This window comes from Canis lupus, chromosome 10 (genome assembly GCF_003254725.2).
Source record: "Canis lupus dingo isolate Sandy chromosome 10, ASM325472v2, whole genome shotgun sequence".
Classification (NCBI taxonomy): Eukaryota; Metazoa; Chordata; class Mammalia; order Carnivora; family Canidae; genus Canis; species Canis lupus.
Genome location: NC_064252.1, coordinates 46,304,173 through 46,327,652, shown reverse-complemented (window position 1 = coordinate 46,327,652; position 23,480 = coordinate 46,304,173).

Below are 23,480 nucleotides of genomic sequence, written 5' to 3'. Positions count from 1 at the left end.
ATGTAATTCTTAACAGATAAGTGTGGCAACCTGAATACCTCAGTTTCTCCCTCTTTCTATGATCCCACAACCTGGGGTATGAATGCATTATGCATCTGTTACATGCTTTTCAGAAGCTGCCCACAAGAAAGCTGAAGATGCCCCCAGGTTATGCTGCCCGGTTGGTCCCAGCTCTCTCAGGCTTACAGGGCCTCCCTGGCATGCCTGGATCCTCCAGAGACCAGGAGGCAATGCCAGCTGGAACAATCCTGGCATACCAGGTCTCCAGCTGTGGATCCAAGGAAAGAGCCTTAGGTCAGCTGTCAAGAGGCCTAAGATCTTGGAGGACCACCTCTGCTACTAATCAGGGCATGGCCTTGACCCAGTCATTCCTCACTCCCCGAGGGCCTCACCCCTTCTTTAAAATGTGGAGATTGAGCTAGTATATCAGATTAGCTTACATTTAACTGTAAATAACAAAACAAATGAAAAACCAAATAGCATGTTCACATGGCATCAACAATAAGGAAGTTTATCACCCGATAAAGTCCAGAAACAAGGCCACCCCAGGGATGGTATGGTCAGCTGCTCACCAATGTCATCAGATACTCTGCAATCCTCCATGGGTTAGTTTTGTCCTCATTCTGACTTCCTTTAGGGGCACAGGGGATGATTACCACAGTAGGAGGCATCACAACCAGGCACACTCCCAGCCAAAAAAGAAAAGAATCTTCTTTTTTTTTTTTTTTTAAAGATTTTATTTATTTATTTGAAGCAGACAGAGAGAGAGACAGAGAGAGCACAAGGCAGGGGGGCGCTGGTAAGGTCAGAGGGAGAGGGAGAAGCAGACTCTCTGTCCAGGAGGGAGCCTATCACGGGGCTCGATCTCAGGACCTTGGGATCATGACCTGAGCCGAAGGCAATTGTTTAACCAACTGAGCCACCCAGGCGCCCCAAGAATCCATCGAAAGATTTTTAGGAGCAATGACCTTCCCCCACATTTTCCTGTTGGACTTCCCTTTACCTTTATCAGTCGGAAGTGCCTATTTCCAACCAATCACTGAAAAGTGATTCCCATCTGCTGGGAACAAACTTTGCAGAGCCAACCATGACCGCACAGAAAGGGAGCCTTCTTTTCTACTGAAATATATGATCCCGTGTTACAGAGTAGATAGAAGCAGAGGTCCTTGGACTGAAGTTAGGGATGGGGAGAAGGCTGGAGCCCACCCCTATCGTCCTCAGAGTCCCAGCCACAGAATCTTCAAGCTCTTCCCAACAGTATGAAAGCACTAGGCTCGAGCTCTAAGGCAGCTTCCCATCTTCCCCTCTCCAGCATCCCATGGGTCTCTGCTTCTAAGATGAATGGCAGGATGGGGTCAATGTGAAAGGGGAAACTATCCATGTCCATGGAGATCACTTGAAGATGGGGCCAGTCAAGGGCCTGGGGCTTCCTCTGGGCTTGCTACAGCTTGGGAAACTATATGGACTGTTCCACACTCTACACTCATAATAGCAACCCCCATTTATATGACATTTTCTTGTCTGCCAGCCTCTTGGGCACACACGGTCTCATCCAGTCCTTGAAACAGCCCTATAAATAGAAAGTCCAGATGGCTCTACACTAGAGCCACAGAGATAAGGAAACCAAGGCACAAGTCAAGGAGGCATTTGTCCCACAAAACCCAGGTCTGGAGGAGCCCAGCCTAGACCACAGCTGCCAATTGGGTGTAAGGGTGAGTGTCACTCCTAAGAAACTGGACGTCCAAGGGGAAAAGCCATATGCACGATGGCCAGGTGACTCTGGTCTCTCAATCTCTCTGAGCTCTTTCCCCTCGTCTGTAGAGTGCAACCCACCCCCACCCCCACCCCCAGGGCCATTGAGAGGACTGGGGGAGCCCTGAGAAGGTTCCTGGGTTGTTGAGAAGGGCCCCTGGGTCCTTCCGGCTGAGGCTGCAGACAGCTCGTGGAGGGCAAGCACTGTCTCCTCATCTTTGGACTATACCCGAAGGAAGGCTGGGCCCCAAAGGCCCATTGCCACCCGGTGCATGCGTGGCCACTGCCTCTTCCCGAGACCGAGACCGCCAAGGCAGGGGCCCTGGCCCAGCCCCTCCCCCACTCCCTGGAGGCAGGCAGCTGCTAATGGCTCTCCCCACAAGCTGCTTCATTAAAGATTTGTTCTGTGGAGTTGCAATCAAAATAAACAGACCAGCCTGAAAGCCAGGGAACTGAAAACCAATTAAGAGGGAATGGAGCTGGAAGGAGGGGTGGGGGCGGGAGGGGAAAAGAGGCCGGGGCTTTCCAAAGACTCAGTTCCCATAGCAGCCAGCTTCCAAAATAGTCTGGAAATGAAAAATAATGAAAACCACTGTGGAGAGAGCAAAACGCTCCTGGCAGGAGAGTCCCGACCTCGGCATTGGCTAAATCTCCTTGCTCGTGGCTCCCAGAGGGCACCCCAGTGGGTTGGAGCCCTGGTGACCTGTCCCTCTCCCCTCCTGCCCGGTCCTCTTTCCCTCCCAAGGTGGGGGATGGTTCAGATCCTGGGCAGGGCCCCGCCAGGGCTTCAAGGTGAGGGAGCCGCATTCCACCCGGCCCCCTGTGGAAACCAGAGACACATCATGGAGGCTGGGAAGGCCCAGGATGAGACTAGAAGGGGAAGTTCAGGCACCCTGAGGCCCCCAGCCCAGTTTCAGAGGGCTTCCTGGAGGAAGCGACGTTCAGAGGGCTAGCTGAAGTAGGAGCTAGCCAGGAAATGCACAGAAGGAAGGCAGCTTCAGGAAGAAACCAGAGGAAGTGCAAAGGCCCAGGGAGTAGGGGAGTGGGAGAGAGAAAAACCAGAAGTTCGGTAGGGCTGACAATTATTGAGTTAGGCAGATTTTTGTGCCAAGCTTAGCGCTTTTTTATGCATGGAATCCTGAGAGGCAGGTTGAGACTCGCAGATGTAAAGGTGGTGGAGCTGGGACCCCAGCAGAAGTGTGTGAACCCCGCACCCACCTCCTTCCCCTCTGCCTGGAGCCCCCATTTCCCTGCCCCTTCCTTCACCCTGGCGAGAGGGGAGCAGTCATTTCCTAGCCGCATCTCCAAGGAGGCCCTGAAGCCCACCGGGAGGCATCACGGTTTAACCATCTCCAGACCCCCTTGTGGTCTGGTTTCTGTTTCATTGGTGAGGCAACAGGAAAGCTGAGATCCTATTAAGCTGACTTGCAGAGGCCAGAAAGGAAGAACAGCCAAAATTAAGTTAACCCTTGCATTCTCCTTTGTCCACCCCTGCTTCCCGGGCCACAGAAATAAGCGCTGAACATGACCAGCAAGGGAAGCGACACCTCGCCACCCCCACCCCCGAGGGGGGACAGGCTCCCAGGTCCTGAGGGACACGGCCTCTCCAGGCAGGTCTGACACGTTGGGAGCCTCCTGCACAGATGTAACTAACAGTGGGATACGAGGCCGGACCCAGCCTGAGCACCTGCCAAGTGGAAGGGCTCCCAGGTGAGAAGCAGGGCTGTGCTCACTGGACCCGGTTCTTCCAAACGGGAAGGGGCAAGGTGGAGTTCAGCTGCACTAGGGTAGCTCTTGGACACCAACTTCTCAATAGTCTCTCTTTCCAAGAAGTCAAGCCAGAGCCCAGTGGGAACCCGCTGGAAACGGGATGCCCCCGAGAAGTCAAATGTAGAGCCACTGGCTCCTAACTTAGCATCCCCGAAGGCTCAGACCAGGACAAGGGGAAGGTGGGCCAAGGAAAGAACTCTGGGCTGGCAGTCCAGGGGCCTTAAGCAGGTGCCTATGCTGTCCTCCTGAGGGATCAGTCTAGCTCCACCTCCTGGGAGCTACGTGACTGACTATGGGCTAGTTAATCCTCTCTGAGCCTCAGTCCCTCTGCAGCAAATGGGTTAAGTAATGCTGACCCCATAGGGTCTGTATTAGGGCAAAATAAGATGCCAGAGTGCCTTGAGCAAGCTGGGAAGGAACGAAGAATTCACTAGCATTCTTTTCTCCTCCAGACCTCAGCTGTGCCAGCTGTAAAATGGGGTGCCAACTCCCCTAGTTTAGGTGCGTAAAGCACTCGGAGGACTTGCAAAGGCCTCTAAAAGGGTGCAAGAGGTCTCTGGCTGCAGAAGCTGCCGAGAAACTACTCCCTTTCCAGCTCCCACTGTCCTCGGTGTGTCTCTCACCTGCATGGCCTCTTCCCCAGTGGTCTCGAGGGGTTTCTGACCACAGAAATAGAAGAACACTTATGGGGCAAGTATAAGACGCTCACAGCAAAAAATAAGAAATTAGAATTATTTTGCCCCTCCCCAGCCATTCCCCTGCTTACAGTTGACAGAAATGAAGCCCAGGCACAGAAGGAGATCTGTCTGAAGTCACAGCTTGTAAGTGCCTGGCTTTGGAATCCCAGGGCTATCCCACTCCAAGGCCCATACTCCTGCCTCTGCCTCATCCCACTCCCCGGTTCAGGGGCAGAATGACTCCTGGGCTCCAGGGGCCTCTATCCAGGGCCAGAGTGAGGAATTTTCAGAGATCTGGTGTGGGTCTCCCCTCCTATAGATGCTGAGAGTGTGGTCCCCTCTCTACCAGTAGAAGAAAGGGACACGCTGAATCACCATCAGCTCCTCGCAGGCCTATGCCAGCCTGGAAGGAGCCAACGAGGCAGTGACAAGGGCAGCCTACTGGAGGTGGTGACACTCAGGCCTGGATTTGAATTTGAGTTCAGCTATGTAAACTTGCACAAGATCCCCAACCTCTCCGCTTTTTAGTCCCCTTATCCAGGGGGAAAAGCTTGTCCCATCTCACAGGCAGGCTGCCAGGAGACCCAAAGGAGATAACTGATATGTGCTGAAAACCCTCAAACCTTGTTATCATTAGTAATTAGCACACTCATTATTTGTTTGTGTTTCTAAGCAGCAGATTGGCTAAGTGGGTTAAACTGCTCCTCCCTTCCCACTCCTCAGGCCTCCCCATCCTGTTGACACTAGTCCTTCTTTGTTCACAGACAGTGAAAAGGTGACTCGATGCCTACCCGCCAGAACAGCCCTCCATCCTGGGTGAGCGCCCGCAGAGATACTGAGCATTGACTGTTTATCTCGCGTGCTGGTTGTGCTGGTCCTGGCACGGAGCAAAGGCAACAAGTGTGGCAGTATTTTTCCCCTTCTGATGCTCATTAAAACACACACACACACACACACACACACACACACACACACATCAGATCAAAAGCCACCTGACACTTTTTTTTGGAGCACTCACTATGTGTCAAGCACTGTGCTTGTCTGTCATGGATAGAATCCTAGGAGACTCCCATCACAGCCGTGCGATGGAGCAATGACTTCCTGCCTGCCTTCCCTCAGATTTCCACCTTTGATCCGCAAGCCCTCATTTCCACGCAATCCCAGGAAGGGGGAAGACTGCTGGCCTCAAGGGTCCCGTCCTGGGAAGGAAGGAAGGCCTCAGCCATCTGAGAGGACCCAGGGGACCCGGCCCAGTCAGACCAGCTAAAGGGAATGAGGCAGGTACAGAGACCCTAGGCCCAAGGAGAGGCCTTTGCTTGGAAACTTGGGGTGCTGGCCCAGGCAGGGAAGCCCTTCTGCCTGGTGTCCAAGAAGGAATGTTTCCCAACCAGCCCCCCAGACCAACACCCCTAAAACAACTAATGCCAGAGGCTCCCCCAGCAAGGCCTGGGGCTCCATGGGCACACAGGGGGTACCAAATCAAGCTAACCAGGAAACCAGATAAAATGGAGGCTTCATCTGAGGAAAACAGAACCCTCCTGACAGCTGAGCCAGGTCTTGAGGGTGGAGCAGGGAGTCAGAGAGCCCACGACAGCTGAGAGAAGGACGTAGCCCCAGAGGAACCCCTAATCCCGGGGGGCTATAAGGAATCATGTCTCCTCAGCTGTAGGCTCTCCCGTGTTCCCAGGGCTCCACAGAGAGATGTGGTTAGCCACTGGGTTCAAAGGGACACTGTGTTTCTCACGGGTCATCCATTCAACTCTCTGGGCCACCCCCATGAGGCAGAAATCATCACGCCCAGTTAAATCTAAAGGACCTGCAGCTCAGAGAGGTTAAATAACTCAGTCTGGGTCACACAGTGTCCTCATCAGGGTCATTGGGCTGTAAAGAACCTACATACTTTATTGTTTAACAGGATAAAATAACTAACCAGTGATTGTTCCAAGCCTCCCCCTTCCTTTCTCCTGCTAGGGGGACTCCAACTGGCCCATGTCTTTGCTTTTCCTTCCCACCCTTGAAAACACCCCTCCCTGCAAAGTGGTTCTTTGAGACTTTGACAAGCAGAACTGGAAGTAAGAATGGAGAAGAGAGGAAGATTTAAGAGACACTGGGTTAGCACTACGGCAGCTCTGAGGTGGCATTACCGGGAGAGGCAAAAGGATTGTGCCCTGGGGAGGCACAGAGGGTGCTAGAGAAAGGGGGGGTAGGCTTAGGAACTATCCCCTCTCACAGTTGAGAAACGCAAAAAAAAGAACTGAAGTTATAATGACATAACGTTTGGCTTCCAAACTCTGTTCTTTTGAACTAACACCGCTGAGACTGGACCAAATGAGTCACAGCTTGGTGGGCATTCCACTTGCCAGGGTGGATGAAGGAAGGAATGGGAGCAGGGATGGAGGCAAAGCAGAGACCAGCCTCCTCAAGGCACCTCTGCCTTCCTCGGTGTCACGTTCTCTTCTTCTACTTCTCCTTCTTTTAAAGATTGTATTTATTCATGAGAGACAGAGAGGGAGGCAGAGACACAGGCAGGGGAAGAAGCAGGCTTCCTGTAGGAGCCCAATGCGGGACTCGATCCCAGGACCTTGGGATCACGACCTGAGCCAAAGGCAGATGTTGAACCACTGAGCCACCCAGGTGCCCCTCTTCTTTCTACTCTCCCACTTGCTTTGTTTGCACTTCGGAATTCTTGCTCCTTCATAACTGTGGCTAGCCCGTGGCCTTCCGTGGCTACCTACAGCATCTCATCTGCCCTCTTCCACAACGATGACAGTTTCTGCTGGAATTCCCACTGCGAACTGTCTCATTGCATTCATGTTTCCTGAGTCAAAAATCATTTCCCCAGCATTAAGTCTCCTTTTGGAAGCTTTCTCTTTAAAGCTTAGCCCTAAGCTGTCCCTGGCCCTTTGCTGTGTTTCACTCTGTGGCTCCATTAACAGGTCAATGGTGTATGAATCTCTGGAACTGCGCACCCATCCTTAAAGAATTCACAAATATAACTGGTTTATTGAAGAGTCTCAATAGGAAATAGACATGAAAATGGTTTTACTCGTTCTCTCTTCCCCTATCTGTACCATGACAAATTCCTTTTCTCCTTGGTTAAAGGCCCCTTTGACTACCTTGTGGTCCAATCCATACTTTTCCATTTCCCTGAGTTTCTAGGACCATCTGGGTTTGTTCATGAGGACTCAGTTATGCTTGTTTGTTTGTTCTCCCTCCTTTCCCAGGAGAGGCCAGAGCCGTGCTTACTTGAGTATATGTGCTGCCGAAGCGAGCACTGCTTACTTGAGATAGAGAAAGAATCTCATTGAATCTTCACATATTTTTCCCCCACTTCCACCAGGCCTAGCTCATCCCATAGAAAGCAGACAAGGAGAAGGTCAAACATCTTCTAAGCTTGGATGAAGTCCTGTCAGGGGTGGTTGCTGCTGCTCATTATTTGGTTAAACCCAATGACCTTTGGTGCTCTCAGTGGGGCAGGCATCCACAGGCTGGCATCCCCATGGGGTACAGGTCTGGGTGCCTCAGAAGGCCCTGCAAGGACCAAAGACTGTTGAGTATAGGGCCTTCTGCTGCTGGTGCCTCACTCAGTGGTCAGCAGGCTGGTGCAGGGAGGGATAGGAGGAAGGGGAAGGGAGGAGGGCTAATAGCAAGGGGACCCAGGTCCAGCTAGCTACTGATCTAGCATCCTCTCCACCCACAGAAAACGCAGGAACCCTGGCCTTATCAAATTGTGGGAGAGCTGTTGCTCCCTCTCCATTCTGCTGGTTGTCTCTAAACCTCCTCTCTCCTGCTCAGGTCTTAGAGGGCACACCAGCAATTCTATCTTCCCATTTCATAGGCCCCTTCCAAATCTAAAAAGCATTTTGCAAGCACCTTCAAAAGATTTTTTTTTAACTTTCTAGAGAGATATAAATGCGGGCAAATGATCTTTGAACAAGGAAACAGGCATAATAATGCCTTTAGGAATAGCTCTCTTGGTATCCCCCTCCTTAGGCTTTAAGGAAGAGGGAGGGCTGCCTTCCCTTCTCCTTTAGAAGGGAAAGAAGAGCCCCTCTCTTTGGAAGAGCCGCATACTCCTCCATAGGTCACTGACTCCCAGCTCTCCCTTGTCGTTTTATATTGACCAAGGGGGTAGGACTTCCATGCAGGGGTCCAGGCAGGGGCAGGTAGCTCCATTTGTACCCAAGGTGAATGTGCCTGCACAAGATAAGACTCCCAACCATGTGTGCAGGGCAGGTGGATCTGCCCACGGGGCTATGTGCTGAATTCCGATGGCATTTTAAACTGGCAGTCTCATTATTTGTTTCTGTCTAGACAGACAGAATTTGCCTCCATGAGGGGCTGTGGATAACTGATCACATGAAAGTGTCAGACAAGCTGCTGTGTACAACCCAGGGGCAGGTCAGAGTGAATTACTGTGCTTCACAGTACTTTTGAAGAAAGGCAGCTTTACTGCTTTCAAGTAGATATGGTAATGGGAACCAGGTGTGACCAGGAGAGGTCCTTGGGGAACAGCTTCAAGGACTAGCTAAGAATGAATTGTAACCAGCAAAGTGGTTGTTTATATGTGAATGAGTCAGTGTATGTGATTTTATTTATTTTTTTAATATTTATTTATTTATTTATGATAGAGAGAGAGAGAGAGAGAGAGGCAGAGACACAGGAAGAGGGAGAAGCAGGCTCCATGCCAGGAGCCCGACGCGGGACTCGATCCCGGGACTCCAGGACTGCACCCTGGGCCAAAGGCAGGTGCTAAACCGCTGAGCTACCCAGGGATCCCCTGTATGTGATTTTAAATGTCCTGTTTGAATGTTCCTCCCAACATGGTTTTCTCAGTATCTTTCTGTACTTCCATGAGGAAAGATCACCTAAGTCAAGGCTAACTCCCTCCTGGCCGTGTCCAAATTACTCCAAATCTCAAGCAAACACCTTCCCACAATCCAAGATGTTTGCCTAAGTGGTAGCTCACGAGGAAGCCAAGACTTCCACATGGAGACAACCTTGATCCTAGTCCCGACCCATCTCAGAGTGAGTATCTCCAGACTTAGGAGCTCAACAATACCAGATGAACTTGGCTGAGCTGAAATACTCAAGAGAGAAAGAGGGAATGCTGAAGACTCCCATATGGAACTGATTCTGCATCAGATCCAGAAATCAGGTATTGAAATTGTTAATAATTCAGTTTGGTGCCTACCGTGGGAGATGCTTTGAGGAACCAGCCATGATCCATGTGGTCCAAGAAAATTGAATCTTGTTGGTGAGACGTGATATCCATACTAATAATGGCACAAGGCAAAGTGAAGATATATAACAGGAAGGGAAAGAACAGGATTTCACAGTGGTTTCACAGAAGAAAAAGATTACTTGTAGCCAGAGAACCACAAGAGGCTCTATGAAGGGAGAAGATTTTTAAGGGAAGCTTTAAAGCTAATCAAAACAAAACAAAACAAGACAAAATACCAAATAGGCTACATGATAGTAGATACATAAATGAGTACATGTATAATTTGGAGAACTCTTTGGCACTTCTATGGCACTTCACCTACTATGGTTGAAGATATGCATTCTGTCCCCCAGCAATTACACATTCAGGTATATATGGTAAAAAAAAAAAAAAAAGGAAAGAAGAAAAATAATCTCACACATGAACTAGACATTCAGTGCCATATTCTACATAAAGTCAAAAAATTAGAAATGATCTAAATATCTACTAATAGATAAAAGGATGAATAAATTGATAAAATATTCATACAATGGAATATTACACATAGGTTGAAGTGGATGTAATATAGTTTTGTGTATCAGTGTAGGAAGATCTAGAAAACTTTGTTCAGAGCATATAAGGAAATTTCTGACCAATCATTAGTTGAGCACTAGGCTGACCAAGCAGACTTCCATGGTTGCATACAGGGAATACACTCTATGGAATTATTATAGAATTAGTCCAGCAGTCACTAAACAAAAAAAGAAAGAAAGAAGCCAGTATTAGCACAACAATAACAACAATAACCCTTTTAAGGAGAGGAAGAATCTGATTTCCAGACTTATCACATCATATTTTCTACATCATAGTCAAACTGTCAAAAGAAAGGAAAAATCTTGAAAGCAGCAAGAGAAAAATAACTCATCACATACAAGAAACTGTCAATCAAGAATTCTATATCCATTAGGTCTATCCTTCAAAACTGAAGGAGAAATTAAGATATTCCCAGATAAACAAATGCAACAGAAGTCACAATAAATGTATCGTGTAGATTTAGCCAATGTAGCCAGAGATTGTTAAATTGAATGTTTCTAATCTAGCTATATGCTATTTATAAAAGACACACTAAAATATATGGACCCAGAAAAAGTGAGGTGAAAGGATGGAGTTAGATATAACAGGAAAAATAACAATTGAAAGAAAAGTGGTAGAATAATACCAGGATCAGATAAAAGAGACTTTAAGCCAAAAGGCATCATTAGAGATAGAGGGTCAATACATACTAATAAAAGGAAGCTCACCAGGAAGACATGAAAATCTGTGACATGTTGAGACCTATTAATTTGACTTCAAAATATGTAAAGTTTGACAGAATTACAAAACAGAAACTGACAGTTCCACAATCATAGCAGATTTCTCTGTAACTGAGATATCAGAGACATAATTAGAAATTATTTAAATTGACAGTCTAATGACAAATATAGAACCCTTCAACTCTGTCATTGTATTATTCATATTTTTCCCTTGGAACATTTATAAAAACTGACCATGTGTTATGCACAATTTAGAAATTAGAAATCGAAAATAAATAAATAAATAAATAAATAAATAAATAAATAAATAAATAGAAATTGATAGCAAAAGTAACTTTCAAAACATTATTTTGTAAATATATAAACACATCCCTAAATGACCTGTGTGTTAAAGAAATTATAAGGAAATGGGAAATATTTAGAACCTAACAATAATTAAAATAACAACACCTCTAAGTTTCCTGACGCAGTTACACACGTTAAAGAGAAAAATGCGCTTTCATTTATGGCTCCTGTAAGAAAAGATGTAAAGGTCACAACCTACAAAGAATTCAGTGACCAGCTCAAGAGGTTAAGAGAGGTGAGAAACAACAAACTAAACCCAAATAAAGTAGAAGGAAAGCCAAAAGATGAGGACAGAGACTTATGAAATAGAAAATGGGCGTAAGCATTCATAAAATCAAAAACGGTTTCCTTGAAAAGACTGATAAAGTAGGTAAATCTCTGGCAAAGTTGATCGATGCCAAAAAAGTGAAGGTACGGGGGCATCTGGGTGGCTCAGTCGGTTAAGCGTCTGCCTGTAACTCAGGTTGTCATCTGAGGTCCTAGGTACAAGCGCCCCCCCCGGGGGGGGGGGGGGCCTGCTTCTTCCTCTCCCTCTGCCTGCTGCTCCCCCTGAATGGTGCTTTCTCTCTCTGTGTGTCAAATAAAATAATAATAATAATAATAAAAAAATCTTTTTAAAAAATAAGCAAAGGCACAAATGAACCCTGGTAGAACCGAGCTCCCACACCAGCGGTGGACCCTGTACCCACTACCTTACGTAGTGACGTAGTAGAAGAGATAGCCTTCTATCTTATTTAAGCCGTTGTCGCTTTGGGTGTCTGTTTCTCAGAGCAGAAACGATTCCTAAGCAATTCAGAGGGGTACACGGGGTCTGGTCATCCCAACTAGGCCAGGCAGGATGGAGATGGTTGGGGGACAGCGAGGACAGCCTGTACTCCGGGTCATCAGGTGAATCCGTCTCTGAGAAGCAAAGGTGACAGGTGAGGTCCCGGCCAGGCCGGCAGGACAAGCGAGCGGGGGCCACAACAAGCGCCATGACTACTTTCAACAGCGTCCTGACTTTCCAGGTGGGCCCATCCCAGGGCTGCCTCGCGGAGGCCGGAGCCACTGCGTCAGGTCTGGTTGCTCGGGGACAAGGGATGTGGACTCTGGCTTGTGTTTGCGAGTCCCAGGAAGTCCACCTCGAACTGGTTTAAACAATAAAAACGATGTATCCCCTCATTTAGCTTAGCTCGACCCCGCGGCTCCAACTGTCCTTCCAGAGAGGCACAACTTAGGCCCCGCGCGGTGTGAAGCTGCCCGTCCCTCCAGCAGCTCCACAGTCTTCTCCGCAGACGCCTCGGCTCACCCCACGCCACCCCGGAAGAGAAAGGGCTACTTCCGCCCGCGCTCCTTTACAAGGCTAGCGTGTCGTGTTCTCTCATTGGTCAAAACTAGGTCACGTGCTTGTCTCTCTGCCAATCAGCGTGCCGGTTAACTTCAGCCAATCAGGACTCACCTCTGGAGCTGTGGTTAAATTAAGCTGGACAAGTTACAGAGCCTCGTTCTCGCCTCGTAGATCGTAGATCGTAGAGGGTGTTAAGGCCCCGGCCTGTAGTGCTTTCAGACAACACATAAAATTAGTGTTCACGCTCATGGCATTTGGTCAACGGGGGCCATGAATGGCTGTTAGCACTAATACCGAAAACCAGGGCTCCGTTCCCACCCTTGGGGTGAGGAATTTGGGCTGAGGCTAGTTCCTGAGAAAGGGGAGTATCAACACAAAACTCGACCCCAAGGCCTGAGAGGTAGACTGAGGCAGCGTGTCCATAATACAGCTGAAAGCACAGGGACCCAAGGAGGCCTAGTTCTTCCTAATCACCCAGAAACTCCAAGGACAAAGAAAAGGTGACTGTGCCCAAACATGACTTTCCTAGGGGGACCCCTCCCCCATTTTGTGACCTTCCCTGGGATCGTACCTAGGCCCCTGGGGTGGGACTGTCCCATTAAATGGCATTGGAAGTAAGAGGAGCAAGGAGGTTGCAGAGCTTCCCTCAGGCTTGGCTCCTGGTGGGTGACGGTGAGAGGGTCATATGCCCTGACAGGCCTTTACCCAAGGAGAAAAATCTTTCTAATAGCCCAGAAGAATGCCCTAATCTGACATCTCGTTTAGCAGATTATTGGGCCTGGCTTTGATCTCTGCTGGGCATAATGAGTGCGCCTCTCAGGCCAATCAGCAGTCATTAATTAGCAGAACGGTCAGCAGCTGGGCCTGCCCAGGAGTTGGGGGGGCTGCTCTCGCATTGGGAAAGTGAGATGTTTGTGAGCAAGTCAGACCAGTGTGAAGCTGTGGGATGTATCAGGGTCACCGGGACCGTTCCTGGGGTCTCTCTGGGAAAGTGCCCTAAGCTGGGCCTTCACATGACACATGTGACACACGATGCCACCCAGGGACTGGGCAGTGAGCAATGGCCTCCACTCCCTGCAACGCCACCCGATAGCGAAGATACAGCACAGCAGAGTGTGTGACACCACGACAGGCATCACGACCTGCAGGCAGAACACAGAGACCACCTGGTCTCCCCCAAGGCCAAAGGCTCTCTCTCTGACTTACTGGCTCTTGCTCCCTTTTCTCCTTCTTCTTGGGCCCACATGGCCCTTAGAGCCCCTGGGAGCAAAAGAGAGTAGGTATTGGGTCCTCGGTCTTAGCATCTCTAACAGCAGTGGGACCAGCCTCACGTTCCTACCTTAGGGTTGAGGTTTCAACAGAGACATGGCCAAGGACACAGATGAGAGATTGCACCTGTTTTCCTGGGTCAGAGGGGTCAGAGGCAGTGTCAGGTGGACAAAATCTAGAGACTTAGTGTGGAAAGAGCTGGATTCCTATGCCATCCTCTGCCACTCACTAAGTAGCCATGTGACATTGAAGTAAGTCCCCTTAATTTCTTTTGATAGTAGTATTGTCCTTTGCATGACTCAAGGTTATTTTCCACATAGTGATTGCAACATGAACTGTCCTTATATTTTGTAAAACACCAAAACGCTGAGTCAGTGCGTGTATTTTAAGTGTCCAAACTAATACATTTTGAAATCCGCGAAACCAAAATTGAATTTATCTTCATTTCAAAAATCAATGAACAGATAAAACGTTAAGTGAAACATTTCTAGAAATATAAACATAAAACTTAATATCTCAGAACAAATCATTAGGAGACAAAATATTTTTAAATAATTATTCACAAGACGTATTCAAAAAATAGGAAAATGTAACTGAAAAATATTATTTGATCTTATCTAGTACAACCCTAAAAAAAATTAGAAGTGTCCTTGTTATGTCATTAACAATCGTACATTAACAATTTGTGTGCAAATTTTTCCCACAAGTTCTTTCTGACTCTACACCATTTGGGGCAACAGCACAGAGAAAGTTATAAACTAACAGCAAATACGTTCTTTTTACACCATCTTTGTTCTGGGGGCGGAAAATCTATCTCTTGTTTAATAAGTTTGAGAAAAGCTTTTCAAATTTTTTTCTGGCAGAAGTGGGCGGGGAATGAGACCTTTTAATTGATAGTAAGCATTTATTTTTTGTTTGTTTTTGTTTGTTTGAATAAAAGCTTTCTTTACTCTCACCAGGGACGGGACGAATGGAGACTGCCACACCATTGGTTGTGTCCATTTCAATGCCCTTGTGTTCTTTGAACTAGAACCAGAGCTTCCTAGAAGGTTTGCTATGTTGATTAGCGTTTTCTTTCTCCTCTTGGGAAGTATGGAAACACACACACAGCTTTCTAAATGAGCGTCCCTTTGTTCTATTTGGAATTTTAATGTAGCATGTAACTTTCTGGATGGTTTCAAAACATAACTTAGTCTGATTTTAGATTTTTTAAAGTATGAACTAATGGTATTACACTTAACACTGTGGATGTGTTAGATTTTAAAAAACACAGAGTGACTAAGAAAAACTGGCTTTGCAATGACTTGTTCTAGATAGGTGCTTTCTAAACCCTTTCTGCTGTGGGGACCCTCCACCGAGGGACTGGAATATAGAAAACCAGCAAAAACAGGTGTTTTTGAACCAAATGAGTGGAAGGGCCCAGAGTCCTGCTCTCCTCCTCCCTTACAGGCCCCCACCTTCCCTGCCCACAGACACACTCAGTCACATTAACACCGTAGGGGGTGATGCCGGGAAGGCTCGGGTGGAGAGGAACTCAACGTTCCAGGTTAACTCCACGCTTTCCAGCCCTGAACTTCAACGAGGTCAGGCATGTCTTGGCTCAGTCACTCTGGCCAGAGGGCCGATGCCAACCTCCCCAAGACCTCTCGGTTCCTCCTGGTTTCCAGGGTTAGGGTTCCGATTTCATGAGAATTGTAGCTCTCATCCATCCTCACCACATCACCCCTCCTCTTTCCTAATCAGCACTGATCACTCCTCACCCTTGGACCCCACCTGCTGCAGCTCCCCAGGCCCCAGCTGTGGCGGAGATGTCCCTAAGAAGGACACATCCATGGACATGCAGGTACTATCTACAAGTCCGCAAGGGGATTCCTGGAGCTTATGACTCGGAGATGAGAGAAAGTCCTGCCTGGCTCCCTGCCTCTCCTCTGGTGCATTTATTAATTTGTTCAATTCATCCTTCTGCTAAAGGTTTATTAAGCACCACTGTATGCCACTGTGTTAGGTTCTGAGGATACAGTAGTGAGCAAGACTAACAAGATCCCTGTCCCTGGGGCGCCTGCGTGGCTCAGTGGTTGAGTGTCTGCATTTGGCTCAGTATGTGATCCTGGAGTCCTGGGATCGAGTCCCAAGTCAGGCTCCCCACAGGGAGCCTGCTTCTCCCTCTGCCTATGTCTCTGCCTTTCTTTGTGTCTTTCATGAATAAATAAATAAAATCTTTAAAAAAATCCCTGTCCTCAAGGAGCTTGTAGTATAGAAGGAGAGATGACCAGGATAAAATAATCACTCAGTCGAACTTGATGACAATGGTGTAAAAACACGCTTCCTTTCTCTGTGTATTGCCCTCCTGTAGACACACAAGAAGTGAGACAAGAAGTGAGATCTAATAGCCTTTAGGATACCAGCTCTTACCTTCTGGAAGTTCTGACGGCCCAAGGGGCCTTGCAAAAGAACCTAGCTGTCTGAGCAAGGTCCTCCGGGGCCACAGGGAGCATGTGGCAGTAGCCAAGTTCAGTAGGCCCCTCCCTAGCCCTGCCTCTCTGACTCAAGGCACCCTCAGGGTAATCTTGCGGCAATTTCCTTTCCCTCACCCCATCCCACAGACAAATGGTGACAGCACCAGGGGGGATCCAAGTTTTGTGGGGCCAGAAGCTTAGCCAATTTAGGGGGGCCTCTTTAAGAAGCCAAACACAAAATTACAAAACTAGGTTAAAAAGTGAACATTTACAGGGCACCTGGGTAGCTCAGTCGGTTAAGTGTCCAACTCTTGATTTTAGCTCAGGTCATGATCTCAGGGTTGTAGGATTGAACCCTGAGTCAGGCTCTACACTGGGCATGGAGCCTGCTTGGGATTCTCTCTCTCCCTCTCCCTCTGCCCCTCCCCATCTCTCTCTGTCTTAAAAAAAAGTGAACATTTGTTTCTTTAAAATGGTTTCTTTTCATTCTTTTCTAGAAGCCACATCAACTCATCCATTTTTAAAAGGTGACAAACACACACCAGAAGAATAATATTTTAATAAACGAACTCACTGACAATCCTTTACAATATGCTTTATATTTTTTGGCTGCAAGTTCTGTGACCGCCTCACCATATGCCAGTGATTTCACGCCATTCTCCATGAGAAGCACAGAACGGCCTTTCCTCTACCATGGCTGAGTAAAATATGTGCTTTGTCATGAAGAGTTCAGAAAAGTTTATTTCGGCTTCACCACCGATGTCGTGTGAATTTTTAAGAGGGTTGTCCGTTGGGGGTAAACCCTTAACAGGTTTCATATGAGTTGTTAGATTAAAGAACTTCCCACGGACTTGCTTCTGGCTTCAGACCCCTCAAATCTTGTTTCTCTACCACCCCCCACATGCTTCCCATCCTGGGGGCCAGAGGACCCGCTCAGGCTGCTTCACACCAGGTGGGCCCACACCCTGGGTTGTGTGAGGGCTTCTGGAAGCCATTCCTCCTCGAATAACCCTAATGTTACACAGAAGTGACCAAAGGCCTCCTTCACGAAATATCACACCCATGTGGACCGCATTCTCACCAATACATCCCATTCGCCTGTGCCACACGCATCCCCGACTCAAGTTTTCCTAAGCTGGGTCCCCAAAAGGCCGCCAGTTATTCCACTACCATCTGACAGGAGAGAACATGTGACAGGGAGGAAATCGGGATGAAAAGAAACAGCAGCTTCAAATGATTGCGGTCAAAATAACGTGCTTTTGCAACTTGTGCAAAAACATGAGACCACTCGAAAGCGTTGCCAGGGCCCCTCCCGAGGCCTTGGAGGGACCCACAGAGGTGAGGGCCAGTGAGCTCTGTGCAGGGGCACAGCCCTCAGAGATGAAAGAGGCAGTAGAGTAATTGCTCAGGCGGGGGCCTCAGGGCTGCGGTCTCTGGCACAATTATCTTAACAAGTTAAATGAGCCCCAGATAAACCTGTACCTAATAAACTGGGCTGCCCGAGCCTAAAGCCCTCATGATGAAGGGGGATTTCAGAGCCCCAAGGCCGGGTCATCAGAGGTGGTTTTCTCCACTCCAGGCCACAGGCCAAGGCAGGGCCTGAGTGTCACATCTCACAAACCCCCTTGAGCACCCACACTGACTCACATACCCAGACCCACCCTTGCCCCCCCAAAGCCCTCTCATGCCCAGCACCTCATCTGACAAAAACACCAACCCCCACAAGAGCCATTCCCAAACACAGGACCAAGGTCTCCAAGCACCTAAGCAGGGGAGGTGCCCTCTTTGCAGGGGTGGGGTGGGTGGAGCAGGCGAGGAAATGGGAGGCCCTCGCCCATTCGCCACTGGCAGGGTGGGAGGCACGTGGGGAGTGCTGGCCAATACCGTTCTTCTTTTTTTTTTTTTAACCTTATTGAGGAATAATTGACAACCATAACTGTATATATTCAAGGTGTACAGTCTGATGATGTGATACACACACACCTTGTAGAGCCAGAACCAAGACCAAGATAATTTTTTTTTAATATTTTATTTATTTATTCATGAGAGACACATGGAGAGAGAGAGGGAGAGAGAGGGAGGCAGAGACACAGACAGGGAGAAGCAGGCTCCATGCAGGGAGCCTGATGTGGGACTCGATCCCAGGACTCCAGGATCATGCCCCGGGCCAAAGGCAGGCCCCAAACTGCTGAGCCACCCAGGGATCCCCAAGACCAAGATAATTAATACATCCATCGCCACACACAGTTAAGAGAACTGTGTGCTCAGGTGGTAAGAACACTTAGATCTACTCTAACTTTCCAGTCTGCAAAACTGTATTGTTAACTACAGTCACCTTGCTGTATGTTAGAGCCTCAGAACTTACTCTTCTTATAACTGAAGATGTGTTCCCTTTGACCTACATCTGCTCCCCCATATCCCCCTCCTCCCAACAGAATGACAGCCACCATCGTATTCTGATTCTATGAAATCCTGCCTTTCTTCTTCACCAGCGCACGCCCACACCAGGGGGTCCAAGGCTCTGCAGATCTTGAATGCTCTCTTGCCCTTCCCTTCTTTCATTCTGCAGATCTCTTGCATCCAGGGAGCAGGGGCAGGGGGCACCCTGGACCCGACAGGGGGACAAGATGCTGAGTCTGAATCAGGGCAGAGTGACGCACTGAGCCCAAGGTCTCACCCGCCTTGCCTCATGTGATGCAGGCTAGACAGCTGGGTGATGTCTCCCACCCAGCCTCCATCCCAGGACAGTGGGCAACCATGTAGGGGTGAGGAATTGGGGGAGGGGTCTCGGGGCTCTGAACTTCCGATGGCTGCAGGACTGGCCCAAGTCCTGGCTCTGTGCCCAAGCCCCGAGGCCAACCTGCCCCGCAACCCCAGTTCCTAGGCTCCAGGGCAGCATAACCCCCAGACCTCCCCAAGGAGCTCGGCTGATGAGCGAAGGGTCTTCTAAGAATACTGAGGTGAGAGTCTCAGCCCTGGATTTGAATTCTAGGTCTCAGGAGTCTGGGAGAGGGCGGGGAGGTCATGGCCATCAAGACCCTTGAGAGGGAGGGTGAGAGGGTTCATCATTCTGAGTAACAAGAGCCATGAGCAAGCAGGTCAGCCCGAGCTAGCTGGTAGTGGGCCAGGTCTTTGAGGCTCTTCCGCTCAGGAAAACCCTGTTCTCTGTCCTAAGCCAGGGGGGAAAGGAAAACAGGAAACACATGTTCTGTAGGGGAGGCCGAGCACCCAACCCTGAGAAGCCCCCAGGGAGGATCTGCTCCCGGGACGGACGGGAGTTTCCCAGCCACACCTGAGGACCTAGCCCTGACCAGCCTTGAGGGAGAAACATGCTTATCAAGCTTATACAAAGAACCCACAGCTGCTAGGCCAACATCTGCATTCTCACTCATAAACTCCTGTGCAGCCTTGGGCCAAGAGCTTAGCCTCTCTGGGCTTCTGCTTCTCCCCCTGTCAAGTGGAGGTAATCATCCCTGCTACCCTCTCGACCTCGTCTGGCTCACTGGCTTTGGATATAATAAAGCACCACATATATGGGAACATTATTTCTTCCCCCTGCATCCTTCAAGCCTCAAGCCTCCGGGACTCAGCCTCCAGAAAGCCCTCTGTGATTGCCCCAAAGGGAAGGCCTGACTTGCTCTTGCTCATCTGAGCTCCTCCCCTCTGGCCTTCACCATCTAATCCTCCTCTTTGAGGGACCTGCCGCATATTCTGCTTCAGGTAGAGGTACTGATGTTTGATCATTTTCTCCATAAAATCATGAACAACTGGAGGCCCAGCCGGCCTTGTTACCCTTCATGTCCTCCTCAGGGGCCAGCAGGTATGCAAGAAGTCCTGGAGGTACAAGGCTTGGGTCAGATAATAAGACATGGGGAGAGCTGCCCAGAAGACCCCAGGAGATCCCCCTGAGACCACTCCCCGCTGCCACTGGCCAGGACAGCAGGAGCTCAGGAAGTCTTAGCTGGTCCATCTCCCTACACGCTCACAGATCCAGACTGTGCGTCTGGCTTGCTCACTGAGCTCTGTCCCGATAGGTCAAGCCTGGTGGCTTGAGGGGGCTTAGGTGTAAGCCCATGGCCTGGTTCACTCCCTAGGGAGTGTCATGGGGTTTTTTGTTTTTTTCCTCTATTCTTTTTCGGGAGCCCTCTCACCACCTGGCCTGGCTACAGTGACCAGCAGGTGGCAGGAGGGTGGGGACCGGTGGGGGGGGGGAAGGAGGCCCATGGCTGGCTTGGCTCTACCTACGGACGGACTGGGAGCTAGCAGAGCCGGCCACCACAAATCGGTGTTCTCTCTTCCTTGCTGTAGAGTCTTCATTTTCCAGCCACTCTTGCATCTAGGAGGGGCCGTGGGACTGGTTCTCATGGCTGGAGTGGGAGCACAAGTGGTCACCTCAGGCCAAGGTAGTTAAAAGAGGTCGTACATTCTCCATCTGCTCTTCCCTGTCTGCCCATTGGATGGCTGCAGAGAACTCTGGGCCCTAAGGAAGGTTGGGCCACTAGAGGCACAGGGCCTAGATCCCTGAATCACGACCCGGGAGGCCTCCTGTCGGCCATCAGAACGCCCACCTCGGCCCCTTGGGAGGGAAAATTAAAATTGATTGCATTCAGCCACTGACATTCTGGGATTTGTTTCATCAATGAGTGTAACCTAAATTAAGTTGCCTTAGAGGAGCAAGACTGCAAGGAAAAGATGGATTCGACACTACACATCTGCCAATTTAGGACTTGGGGTATAATCTGGGCCCATTACCCAGCCCTGCCTGGTAGTTTGACTCCAGCTGGGGGGATGCTCTGCGTTCAGAACTGTCCACTCCTCACTCACGTTCTGGCTCCCCATCATCAACCCAGCCACTGCCCAGGCCTGTCTCCACCAGGCCCTCTAGGTTGGCATCCTGAGCAGATGCCTTCCTGGATTCCCACCTTTGGCACAGTATCCTGGCCAGTACAGGGTCTCTCTGCTCTGCCCCAGAGCCTTGCCAGGATCACAGGTGCCACACTTGCCTCCTGGTGCCCTCCGTCCCGTCCCTTCCTTCCTCACAGGCAGCTGAGCCCTGCTGGCCTCTGGAGGCCAGATCGGTCCATGGCTGTCTACACCAGGCTCTGTGCCTTGTCCTAATTCATCCCCACAGTGAGCCTAGATCACCATCCTGATTCTGCCTCAGTGCTCTAATTTCCATTTGACAGATAAGAAGACCAAGGCATGAAGTGGTAAGTAGGTCATTCAAGGGCACATAGCTCATAAGTAGTAGAGCCAGGCCTAGAATCCAGGTCACGTAGACTCCAGAGCTTGCACATTGATGTCACTACACTGTAGTGCCTCACAACTAAAGGGGTTCCATAGATACGTGTTGGATGATAAAGTAAAGCACACAGATCACCAATGGGCAAACAAAGTCCCCTGAGTCAGGAGTATTAGGTGACCCTAGGACATTCTGAGAGGTCTTCCTGGAGGAGGTAGCATTTGGGATCAAGTCACATGATCTCATTGTGCCTGGTTTTCCTTCCAGTGTTGTATCAGTTGCTCAGGTGTGTGTGTGTGTGTGTGTATGTGTGTGTATGAAATTCACATATACTTGGACATAGAAATACATAAGAAGTGGCCTCAGAATAGCACTGTCCAATAGATATATGATGTAAGCCAGAAATGCAAGCCCTATATATCATTTTAAATTCTCTAGTAGCAGGCAGCCTGAGTGGCTCAGCGGTTTAGCACTGCCTTCTGCCTAGGGCCTGATCCTGGAGACCCGGGATCGAGTCCCACGTTGGGTTCCCTGTGTGGAGCCTGCTTCTCCCTCTGCCTCCCTCTCTGTCTCTCATAAATAAATAAAATCTTTTTAAAAAATTATCTAGTAGCTACATTAAAAAAGGAAAAGAAAACATGCAAAATTAACTTTAATAATATATTTTACATTATCCATTATAGAAGTAATATTACCATTTCAATATGTAATCAATGTAAAAAATTATTAATGAGATATCTTACATTGTTGTGTTTTTTTTTTCTTTTCTTCTTCTTTTTTTTTTTTTTTTTTTTGTGAGGGTCTGGGTTTGGGAGGTCAGGGTGACCCTAGGAACAAGGCCGTAGGACACAGTGGGCCTCCTGGACCCAGGAAGACGCAGATGCTTAGGCTTGGCCTCTCAGAGAGCTACACAAGCCTGTAAGTAGCATGCAATGTAATAAATGCTGCATAAACACAAACCAGTATGTGTTAAAATTCAGGGAAAGCAGTGGATGGTTTTAATTCGCTGCAAGATAGGCATGTGTTTGTACTTTCCTATTTACAGTAGACCCTGTAAGAAGGCTTGCAAACAGTTCAAGGAGCATCGAGGAACCCAGCACTCAATGCAGCTGTTCTGTGTTCCCTGATTACCCCAGACCCCCGGGTTACAAGCAAGCGTAGATTAAACCCAGAATGTTTTCACGACCGAGGAGCACAGTCTATGAAATGTAAAAGAAATCCGCACAAAGAGCCAGGTTGGGAAATTGTTGCCAGCTGTGGTATGTGGGAGCAGGGATGGGGTGGGTAGGACCCCAGAAGGAAGCCCTGAATCCTGCCCTGTATTCTCTGGCATCCCTGTCTGGCCCTGGAGGTAGGTACCACCTTAGGGAGAAGCTTCAAAAACTCAAATTGACCTACAGAATGAGAGTGATACTACCTGTCAGAATCAAGTGGAGGCTAGGTTTGTGTGACCTGGGCAGTCACACGGGGGTCCTTCCCTTAGAAGGGTCTGTGCTCTGGAAGGCTCCGCAGTTGGTTTAATGCTCTGCTGTCAGCATCCTGCAGGTCTTCATAGTTTTTGAACCAGGGGCCCTGCATTTTCATTTGGCCCACAAATTACACTGCTGGGCCTGAGTGGAGGCCACAGCAGGAAAGGAGAAGCCCCTTCTGCGTGGGGTCCCCTACTGGGGAGGGGCGCAGCATTCCAGTAGCCTTTCCAGGGACCGGTCCACTGCTCCAGGCCCTTCAAACAGCACCAGGAGAGACCATCTGGAGGAAAGGCCAGAGACAAGGATTGCCTGGGACCGCCCTGGAGAACGGCACCAGGATGTTGTGTGTTTTCCAAAGTTCCACTTACAATGGTCTCTTTTCATTTAAAGAAAATACCGCAACCATTTCCTAGCAAAGGTTAAGTCTTTACACGTAAGAAAAAAAAAATGTTTTTTAACCTGCCAAGGAATGTGCTTTTTAAAGCTGGCTTCCTGCCTTTCCTGAAGCCAGCGTTCCCTCCCCCTGCTCACAGGGAGAGCCCTGGGGTCCTATAAGAGTGGCGAGTGGCCAGACAGCCACTGCCCCAAGCGGGTCAGGGATGGGACAGAGGGCAGAGGAGCAGGTGGCCAGTGCCTGGTGGCCATCCCCTGATTTAC